This window comes from Engystomops pustulosus, chromosome 4 (assembly GCF_040894005.1).
Source record: "Engystomops pustulosus chromosome 4, aEngPut4.maternal, whole genome shotgun sequence".
NCBI lineage: Eukaryota > Metazoa > Chordata > Amphibia > Anura > Leptodactylidae > Engystomops > Engystomops pustulosus.
Genome location: NC_092414.1, coordinates 108,084,765 through 108,095,739, shown reverse-complemented (window position 1 = coordinate 108,095,739; position 10,975 = coordinate 108,084,765). Strand labels below are relative to the sequence as shown.

The window sequence follows — 10,975 nt, the reverse complement described above, 5'->3', positions numbered from 1 at the left end:
GTCACCTGAAATAATCAATCAAGGAGCTTCTTACTGAAGTAAGTAGCTCCCTAGCCCTACCCCAGTTATAGCAGTGTTAAGTCACTAGCTTTATCGGAACATACTGATAAAGATAGCAAACACTGCACTACATAGCCCATCGAATGCCAGACAAAGCTTACAGCGGTCCCGCTGAGGAGGTGGTCATGACTGCTGCATGAAGCCTGGTAGTCACCATCAGCATATGGTGCTGGGAGTGGCGGTACGGAGCAGAAGCTGAGGAGAGGGATGTGCCTCAGACCACCCCTTTATTAATACGCCAGACTGCTGTAATCTTGCGATATAACACTGCTATTACTTGGGTAGGGGCTAGAGAGCTGCTTCCTTTAGTAAGCAGTTCCTTGATTGATTATTTTGGGTTTAACTGCAGTGAGAGAAATGGTTTGTGGATTCCCATTGCTTCTTTTAATGCAGAGAGAATGACTAACTGGGTAAGGACACCTAGAAGCCCGATAATCACAGTAAGAGGGAGGGTCTTATGGTTTCCCATTGCTTCTTTTAACCCTTTAAGGACCTTGCTCTTTTTTGTATTTTCATTTTTATTTTTCACTCCCCACAATCAAAAATCAATAACTTTTTTTTTTACACGTAAAGTGCTGTGTGACTGCTTGTTTTCTGCATAAAAAATAGCACTTCATAGTGATGGTATTTATTATTCCATGTCATGTACTGGGAAGCGGGAAAAAAATTCAAAATGCAGTGAAATTGGTGAAAAACGCATTTGCAGCATTTTCTTGTGGTCTTGTAATTTACGGCTTTCACTGTGCGCCACAAATGTCAGGTCTACTTTATTCTTTAGGTTGGTGCGTTCATGGGGATACCAAATTTGTATAGATTTTATAATGTTTTCATACATTTACAAATACATTTTTTTATTTTGTCATCTTCTGGCGCTAATAACTTTTTTATACTTTGGTTTACAGAGTTGTGTGTGGTATCTTTTTTGTAACTTTTGATGAAATTTTCAATGCTATGATTTTTAGGACTGTATAACCTTTTGATCAATTTTTATTGATTTTTTTAAATATTTTTCAAAAGTGTCTAAATAGTTCCATTTTCGATTTTCTGTTTTTTTCCCATTACGGGGTTAAATGCAGTGCAAAATGGTTATTATATTTTTCATTTTTGGATGCAGCGATACCTAATGTGTTTATGATTTTTACTATTTATATTTATATCAGTTCTAGGGAAAATGGGGTGATTTCAATTTGTAGGTTTTTTTATTATAATTTTTTTAAAAACTTTTTACTTTTACTATTTTTCAGACTCCCTAGGGTACTTTAACCCTAGGCTTTCTGATTGATCCTATCATATACTGCCATACCACTGTATGGCAGTATATGGGGATTTTCCTCCTCATTCATTACAATGTGCAAATCAGACATTGTAATGAATGGATTGAAACAAGAAGACCCAAGGCTGTCATGGCAAAGGATCTATGTGCCGCCATCTTTTTGAAGCCGCCGGCAGCTTTGCTGGCGGCGATGTGCGGGTTAACCCCCAGCAAAGACTTGCCGGCTATGAGCCTGTGAGCCCTCTCCAAGCACCCACAGCTGACCCGTGACATGCCATTACGCCACAGGTCGTGAAAGGGTTAATGCCAAGAGAATGACTAACTGGGTCTAAACAGCAACAGCACCTTTAAACGATGTGACTATTTTAGAGCCATTTTTTGGTTGTTGAAATACAGGTCACCATTGACTTCAATGGGGATCTTGTTCGTGTCAGAATGAATGAATCAAATTTTGTTTGATAATTCTGATGAATCCATCAACCCATTTATCACGAATCACTACTTTATATATATTTTTTTTTAACTATGTATCAATAAATTTTATTGAATTTGAACTTTTTTGGAACTAGTCTCGCTGGTGCTGAATACCAAACCAATTTTTCTTTTATGCTTTCTCACTGGGACCGCAGCAGCCATTAGGTTTCCTGTGTATATTGAGAAAGACTTGGCACTCGTATTAGTTGCGTTTGCAAGTTAGTGAGTTTTATTTCACAAGTGTATAAGCGTGGCAATCCAAAACTTTTATACAACATTTCGGTCTACATACGGACCTTCGTCAGGCACTATATACAAGAAACAGAGTGTATACAAATCAATAATGGTGAAGTAATATATACATAATATACATAAATGTACAAAAAATAGGAAACACATATAGGGCGATAAGTTTGGTCAAGGATGATGCGTTGTTGCCACTTGGTACGTGATCAAGGTGAACCTTGAATAAATGTGGTCTCCTGGAGTTTTTTAGCCAAGGTCAGTGGGCTTGGAATCACGGCTCCTGGATGTGTGAGACAATCCTCATAGGACTATGTGTATAGACCTAGGGGTGTATGGACAATAGTTGTCTATGTAGGAACGATAAAAAAGTATGCACGTGACAGTATACTGGAGGATACAACGGGTATAGCGGTACATAGTAATATACACTGATATACATGATGGGTACATGTTTTGGGCCATAAGGCTCAGGTACTCTATATACATAAGGACATATTCGCTATATTCACTAAGTACATAGTGATATCCATGATGGGTACATACTAAGGATATATAGGCACAGGTTCTCTATACTTACCGGATTGCATGGTATATGTTAAGGAAGAGAATGGATAGATTAGGCTTGCGGCGCAATGGCCGCTGCAGCGCTGGAGAGTAGGTAGCGGAGGTCCGCTATGGAGGAGAGCGCTGGCGTTCTGGGGCGATCGCTGTGGTATATGAAGGAGCAGACCGGAAACCGGAAGTGACGTTCCGGTTTCAGCTGTCGGTCGCTTGCGTTCCAGAGTGGAACGCGGAAGTTAAACAAGACAATCAAGCGATCGCGCAGGGAACGGAGCTGAAGATAAGGTAAGAAGGTGTGAGCGATATGAACATATGCTGTATGGAGATCTGGAATGTAAATGTGATAGTGCCTGTAATTAAAGAGTGTAATCAGTGTGTGATATGAATATGGGAGTAGGGTTGTACTATGTGTATGTTGTAAATGATGTGGTCTGCGTCTAATAAGGGATGGGTGTATGACTATATTGTCACCGGTGTGTCAAATATGTCAGGAGTGTGTCTATGTGGAGAGAAGAAGGGGGGAAGGAGAAGAATATATACCTATTGCAATGCGGTCTTCAGGAAATCAGGTAATCTGAAATGAAACAAAGCATAATTAGTGAATAGGAGGTTTTCGGGATTAGTACATATTTTGTATCTCGTATTCCCTGTTAAGTCCATATGGGGACATTGCATTGAGACGATGTATCCAGAATGCTTCCCGTCTCAATAGTTGCTTGATCCTGTTGCCTCCACGTCTAGGTATAGGAACATGTTCTACCACCTGGAATCTTAGTTGGGAGATCTTGTGTTTTGCTTGGGCAAAATGGTATGGAAGGGGTAGTAAAAGTTTATTGCACCGAATGTCTGATTTGTGCTTAGATATACGGTCCTTAATGTGCTGGACTGTTTCGCCTACATATATTAGGCCACATGGGCACTTGATGACGTATATTACGAATGATGAGTTGCAGGTGAAGTAATCTTTAATGGGGTAAGTCGTACCAGTTCTGGGGTGGGATATTTTATCCCCCCTCAGTACGTTGTTGCATTGGGAGCAATTGAGGCAAGGAAAGGTACCGTATTTGGGTGTTGACAGGAATCGTTGTCCTGTTTTGTTTTTAGAGGAACCTTCGTCCGCTTTCACCAATCTGTCCCTCAGATTGGGCAGACGTTTAAAGCAGGGGCGAAATTGTCGCGTGAACTCTGGAATAGAGGGATGGCTGTTGGAAAGTATTGGCCAGTGTTTACGTATGCTCTTATGCAATTTGAATATTGTGGGGTGGTATTGGTGTATAAAATTGATACAGGGTTCCTTCTGTGTTTCCAGTCTCATTGTGTGTCCCTCTGTTTTTAGTACATGTTCGGGATAGCCACGTGTTCTGAATTTATTGCGCATCTCTTGGAGACGTGTTTCTCTTTGTGTGGGGTTAGAGACTATCCTGTGGATCCTCTGCATCTGAGAATTTGGTAGGGATCTTTTGCAAGGATTGGAATGACAGCTAGAGTAGTGTAGAAGGCTGTTCCTGTCTGTAGGTTTAGTGTATAGATCTAATGTGCCTAATGTGTCCTTGATAATAGTGGTGTCCAGAAAATCAATTTTTTGTTGGCTATAATTGATGGTAAACTGTAACTCTGGCCATATAGAGTTCAGGTGGGTGTGGAAGTCATTGAGTGTGTCTAGAGGTCCTGTCCATATACATATAATGTCATCTATGAATCGTTTCCATAAAATGGCATGGGAGTGGAAACTGGTATTAGGATAGACAAATTGTTCTTCGAAGTCTGTCATGCAACTATTGGCATAAGGGGGGGCTACATTAGAGCCCATGGCTGTACCCCTTACCTGCAGATAGAATGTGTCCTGGAACATAAAATAATTCTCACGTAAGACGAGAGAGAGTAGGTCAAAGCATAATTTTCTAACTTCAGGGGGATGTTGTGATTCTTCTAGTAGTTTGTTAACTGCCTGGAGCTCTTTGTGGTGTTGTATGCTCGTGTACAAGCTTGATACATCCCATGTGACCAAGAACGCTTCTGGTGGAATGGTGTGTAGATTGCGAATATGGCGTAGGAAGTCGTTTGTATCAAGTAGAAAGGAACGAGATTGTTTGGTTAAAGGAGTAAGCATTTTTTCTATAAAGATGGCTAGTGGGGATAATATCGAGTCGGTCGAGGCTACTATGGGTCTGCCTGGTGGTTTGTGAAGACGTTTGTGGATCTTCGGTAAGACATAGATGACTGGTATGACGGGGTTCTGATTGAAAAGAAAGTTATTAGAGATGAGCGAGCACTAAAATGCTCGAGTGCTCGTTATTCGAGACGAACTTTTCCAGATGCTCGAGTGCTTGTCTCGAATAACGAGCCCCATTGAAGTCAATGGGAGACTCGAGCATTTTTCAAAGGGACCATGGTTCGGGAATAAAATGTGTTAATTAATTGAAAAAGAATGTCTTCTGATAAGTTAGCAGATGTATGCAAACATCTGCAATCTATTCTTCACTGTTCCGCGCGTATATTATCTCCCGACAAGTTAGCAGATGTGAAGAACAGTGAAGAATAGAATAAAAACAGTGACCACAGGATCATTTAAGTGAAAAACACAGTGAAGAATAGATTGCAGATGTTCGGCACATCTGCTTACTTGTCGGGAGATACGCTGTCTCCGTGCCCCGCTGTCTCCGTGCCCCGCTGTCTCCGTGCCCCGCTGTCTCCGTGCCCCGATGTCTCCGTGCCCCGATGTCTCCGTGCCGCTCCGTGCCACTCCCCGATGTCTCCGTGCCCCGCTGTCTCCGTGCCCCGCTGTCTCCGTGCCCCGCTGTCTCCGTGCCCCGATGTCTCCGTGCCCCGCTGTCTCCGTGCCCCGCTGTCTCCGTGCCCCGATGTCTCCGTGCCCCGCTGTCTCCGTGCCCCGCTGTCTCCGTGCCCTGATGTCTCCGTGCCCCGATGTCTCCGTGCCCCGATGTCTCCGTGCCGCTCCCTGATGTCTCCGTGCAACGATGTCTCCGTGCGGCTCCCCGCCGCTCCCCGATGTCTCCGTGCCCCGATGTCTCCGTGCCCCGATGTCTCCGTGCCACTCCGTGCCGCTGCCTGATGTCTCCGTGCTGCCGCTGCCCCATGTCTTCGTGCTGCCGCTGCCCCATGTCTCCGTGCTGCTCCCCGGTGTCTCTGTGCTGCTCCCCGGTGTCTCTGTGCTGCTCCTCGTTGTCTCTGTCCTGCTCACCGTGTTCTGCAATGTGTTCTTCACACATATATATTGTTCTTCACATACTATTTTGTTCGCACCGTTCCGCGCGTATCTCCCGACAAGTAAGCAGATGTGCCGAACATCTGTAATCTATTCAACAACGTACTGAGGGGGGATAAAATATCCCACCCCAGAACTGGTACGACTTACCCCATTAAAGATTACTTCACCTGCAACTCATCATTCGTAATATACGTCATCAAGTGCCCATGTGGCCTAATATAGGCATATACATCCTCCATATCAACCATGCCAGTATCTCAATAGCAACATAGATATCAATCAAAGATCACTAAATAACCCCCTTAGAAGAGAGGGCAACAATAGACAGGGAAAAACAGGCTCTAATAAACAAAAAGTAATCGGTAGGTCTCATAGATGTCCAGGGATTCTTGAGTTCTTAGTGCCTCCAAGAGTGAGCATCACCTCTCTGTCCCTCTTATACTGAGGGTCCCTAACCCCCAGTGAATTGACTCACGTCATAACAACTCTTCTTTTACAAACTGTTATGCCCTAAGGTCCCTATGCCTTTCATGTACCACAGGGGTACAATCATCATGGGAATATTTTTTTTTAGATTTGCCACAGAGCAAATGCTCAGGTAGCCTGCATTGGTGTAAGCATTGCGGCACAGACAGGGGTGTAGCAGAGGTTTGGCAGTGGCACTAACTTGACCATAGGGCGACTTAGTGGCAGGTCCTAAAACATTGTGACGTGCAAGCTGTTTGATCGTGCTAACATGCCATTTAAAAGATATGGCTACGCCCCCTCAGTAGTGCCTATCCATACATGATAGGCTAGAATATGCAAGTGTCCAAAGTAAACATGAGGGGTGTGGCATTATTATTTGGAGCACTATCAGCGTCTCTATTGGTATGGTCACACCTCTCTAATGACGTCCGTCCTTACATGACAGAATCAGCCTACCCATTTGCTCCAGAGGCTGGTGAGGGGCGGACATCTATGTGACTTAGTGCATGGTGCACTGTGAGGAGAGGACGCATAGGTCTGCCTTTTACAATGTGCTTAAAAACAGCAAATATCCTCAAGTACTGAAGTCATCGCTTAGTTAATTGCTCAATTAAAAGAAGGCAAGCTCTTATGCAAATTCCCAATGCTAAAGAGCTGGATCAGAAATACATTAAATGTTTCAGTAGTGAAGGGGGGCGCTCTGAGAGTATATATTCTGCTCATATAATAGAATTAACTAATATTGAAAGTACACTTAGCAATATGAGTATCAATGAACCAAGCATATATGGAACAGATTCCAGCTGTAATGACACGGGACATCTATGAACAACCGTCATTATTCACTAGCATAATAAACAAATATTACACTAAAACTCAGTTTGGAAAAAAGAAGTAAACACATTAAACCCTAAGATTATTTTTGGTAAAAAAAAAAAACACACATAAGACAAATGACAACTACTTTCAAGTGACCAAATATTACAGCTACAGAAAACATCCATAGTCCAGGGCTTCATTGATGATATTGGGGTGATATATATATATATATCCTGCAGTGTAAAACTAAATCTAGATCTTTACCTTAAAGGAAACCTACCAGTTATAATGGCAGGGGTAAGCTGTAAGTACCGAGCACCAGCTCAGGGTGAGCTGGTGCCGGTACTTACTTTTGTTAGTGTTATAAACCGCGGTATCGCGGTTTTAACACTTTTTAAACTTTAGAGCAGAAGGGGCTTCGGCGCTGCGCGCGACCGTGCGCGCGCAACATCTCCGCTATTTCCTATGTAGGCGCGCGCACGATCGTGCGCTCACAGCGCCGAAGCGTCTTCTGCTCTAAAGTTTAAAAAGTGTTAAAACCGCGATACCTCGGTTTATAACACTAACAAAAGTAAGTACCGGCACCAGCTCACCCTGAGCTGGTGCTCGGTACTTACAGCTTACCCCTGCCATTATAACTGGTAGGTTTCCTTTAAGGTAAAGATCTAGATTTAGTTTTACACTGCAGGATATATTTATCCCAGTCACCTGGTAGTGGAAGTGCCTGGATGCCATGAAACTGAATCTTCTATATGTCACCATTATGTACCATATTAATATGCCAGTCCAAGGGGTTTTCTCTGTGGTTTCTCTAAGCCTGCATATTGTTTTTCAAATATATTCTATTTTGCAATTGCAGATTGCACTATAGATATACCCTTCTGTTTTGCAGTTTATAAACTGCTTGATACAGTAGGTTTGTTGGGCAACAGTCGAGGTGAATGATTTTCAACTTAGCATGGAAGGACATGCCACACAACCACTACCTTGGTTTTGGCCCTATCGAGCCAGGTTGTGTTGGGAACTTGTTTGTAGTGGCTATGAACTAGCCTATCTTTGAGTGAAGGTCCCTTCCTATAAGTTATTGTAGATCTATATGTTAACTGATTACTTTAGTTAGATTAGGGTCCATAAGTAAGATGTTCCAATGTGAGGCCAGAAACTTTCTGGCTTCATCGGCCCTATTATTGTAAGTTGTGATGAGTCTTATTATTTAACACTATTTTTCCACAGTTCTCTTTTTATTTAAAAGTTCACGTCGATTGCCATGTAAAGCCTGTTGAAATGCTTCTCTTAGGATTTTATCTGGGTACCTTTTCTTAGAGATGTTTTGGATTCCGAGCAATTGCATCTAAGATGCAAATATTGGCCCTTTGATATGCCATTCCTCAAAGGTGCAAGGTGGGAGCTTTCCCACCTTAGCAATGAATTGGTCACTGTTCTAAAAACCTCTATTATGAGGTTACCTCCAGTCCCCTTAGTAATGTGTACACCAAGAAAGGGAAAAGAGGTATCAGAGACTTCATGTGTGAAGCTTAATCCTATTCAATTTGTGTTAAGACATCAAACAAACTCAATGAGAGATGTCTGGGACCACTGCCATATCACAAAGACATCATCCATTTTTTATAGATGCCAGGCTTCTATCCTGCATATCTGGGACAGATTGGCATAAAAAAAAACACCAGGGTTTCTTCCGACCATCCTAGGAGTAAATTGGCATAGGTTGGTTCACATGGCCAGTTGCTGTACCCCTCTGCTTGTGGTAGAATTTCCTATTGTTCCCCCTGCGAGGGGCATATGTTTTGGCTGTCCTATTGTAAGGCATCTTTTTGCTTATTGATCAATAAAATTTTGTTGAAACTAAACAGAAAGTAATTCCTATTGAGGCAAAATTCTAATGCCTTGAGGATGAAGATGTTCTGTTTGGCCTGCTGTCGGCCCCTTCACCTTAGGAAGTGTGCCACCGCTCTAAGGCCAACCTTAGAAATATATGGCCTCTGCATCCACACTTCCCAAAATCTGTTCTGTCCTTCAAAAAATTAAGACGTATATCCTTATATTTAAAAGTATTGAATATAACAATATTAACCCTTTTGTCAGATGGCATTATAGTAATTTATCAGTCTCCAGAGCTTTCCCCTCATCACCATGGTAGTACTTAACTCTGTTAAGAAATACATCCAGAGGACGGAGGTCTCAATAACAGTTAAGGGATGTGTTGACAAATTAATTATTAGGTCAGTGTCTGATGAAATCCCTGTTTAAGCTTATGGGACCTTATTTCCACCTACTGTATTCTCTTTATCCTTACCTAATTTGAGACTTTTTTCATTGCTTACCTTGTTGCTTTCTTTGTGGAGAACCAGCTTGGCAACTATTCTTATATATTTGTATTGTTTTTGTTTACATGTAGATGTACTTGTACGTTTAGGGAGGAGTTGTCAACTAGTTGTCCCATACATGAGTACAAGGTACATGAGGCAAGCAGGTAGGGCTCTTGGATGGTACGGTTTTGAGGCTCACGGTCTTCTGTGTTCCTGTATCTGCTCCCTTCATTACATTTAAGATGCCATTTTTATTTGTTCATTTATATATTTACGTTCAATCAAATATCATTAAACACTTTTACATGCAGGGCCTACAAATTAAAGAAATAGCAAAGAGTTTAGGGAAGGGATAGCAGTACAGGAAACTAGGTATGTGTCATAGTACCTATGACGTTGTGACATAGCCAACATGTATCAGGCACACCAGGGTAGAAGCGGCTTTATTGTGTTGGGACACTTTACTAACATGTCAAAGCTTGCTTGTCTCAAGCAGCTTGTTGCCCCATGAGCGCTGGCCATTTTCCAGAATCCCTTATAAACCAGCCTCTCACTGCACACCCTACCGGAACTTTGTGCCTGACAGCCTTGCCACATGCTATTGTTCTGTATTTCCATTGTGACCTTGGTTCTCCTATTGACTTTGATCCTGTTCCTCCTGCCTTGACCTATTGCTATGTTCCTGACTCCAATCCCGTACTTCCGCTCCTGACCTCCCGCCTGTCCCTGACTACAATTCTGCCTAACATCTGTGTACCTCACCTTGGCTGCCACCGCAGACAAAGTTGCACCTGTGGTACCACACCGCAGCAAGTCCGTGTTGCAGCAGGCTCTGGTGAAAACTGGGTGCCACTTAGAATCCAGTAGCAGGTGTTGGCTTACGTCATCGTCCGCAGTGGTCCAGTGGGTCCACTACCCCTGGAGCCTGACAGCAAGACCGGGGCATGGATCCCGCCAAGGTTCCACTTCCTGAACTGCCCACGCAAGGTCAACAGCTCGGGCAAGTTACTACCATGCTGCAGCAGATGATGGCTACTCAGCAACAGTGCCAGGGTCCTGTGACTTTGTCTGCCACTCTGGTTTACCTGCCTGCCGCTGAACCCAGGTTGAGACTTTCCATGCCATCTAAGTATAATGGGGAACCCAAGTTGTGCAGGGGCTTTATCACTCAGTGCTCCCTGCAAATTGAGCTTATGCTGACTTAGTTCATCACAGAACGGTCTAAAGTAGCATTTATCATCAGTCTCCTCTCCAGGAAAGGCCTGGCATGGGCTACTCCCCGCTGGGACAGAAAAGACCCAGCAACAACGGACATTACCTCTTTCTTCACTGAATTCCATTCGTCTTTGAGGAACCTGCATGGGCACCTTCAGCTGAGACAGCAAAGCTGAATCTACATCAAGGGGATTCATCCGTTGGTGCCTATGCGGTTCAGTTCCACACTTTGGTCTTAGAGCTAGCCTGGAACGAAGCAGCCCTGATTGCAATCTTTAAGACAATGATATACTGAAAAAAGGA

The 10,975-nt window shown here is 43.2% G+C and overlaps 1 long non-coding RNA gene across 1 annotated transcript in view; it reads right to left on the bottom strand.

Moving 5' to 3' along the window:
* Positions 1 to 3,147: 3,147 nt before the first annotated feature.
* The window catches only part of LOC140126957 (uncharacterized), a 122,783-nt gene continuing 114,955 nt past the window's right edge, over positions 3,148 to 10,975 (bottom strand). The window contains exon 4 of the long non-coding RNA XR_011854932.1: positions 3,148 to 3,188. This is a non-coding gene — a long non-coding RNA (uncharacterized lncRNA). The remainder of the gene's footprint in view (positions 3,189 to 10,975) is intronic.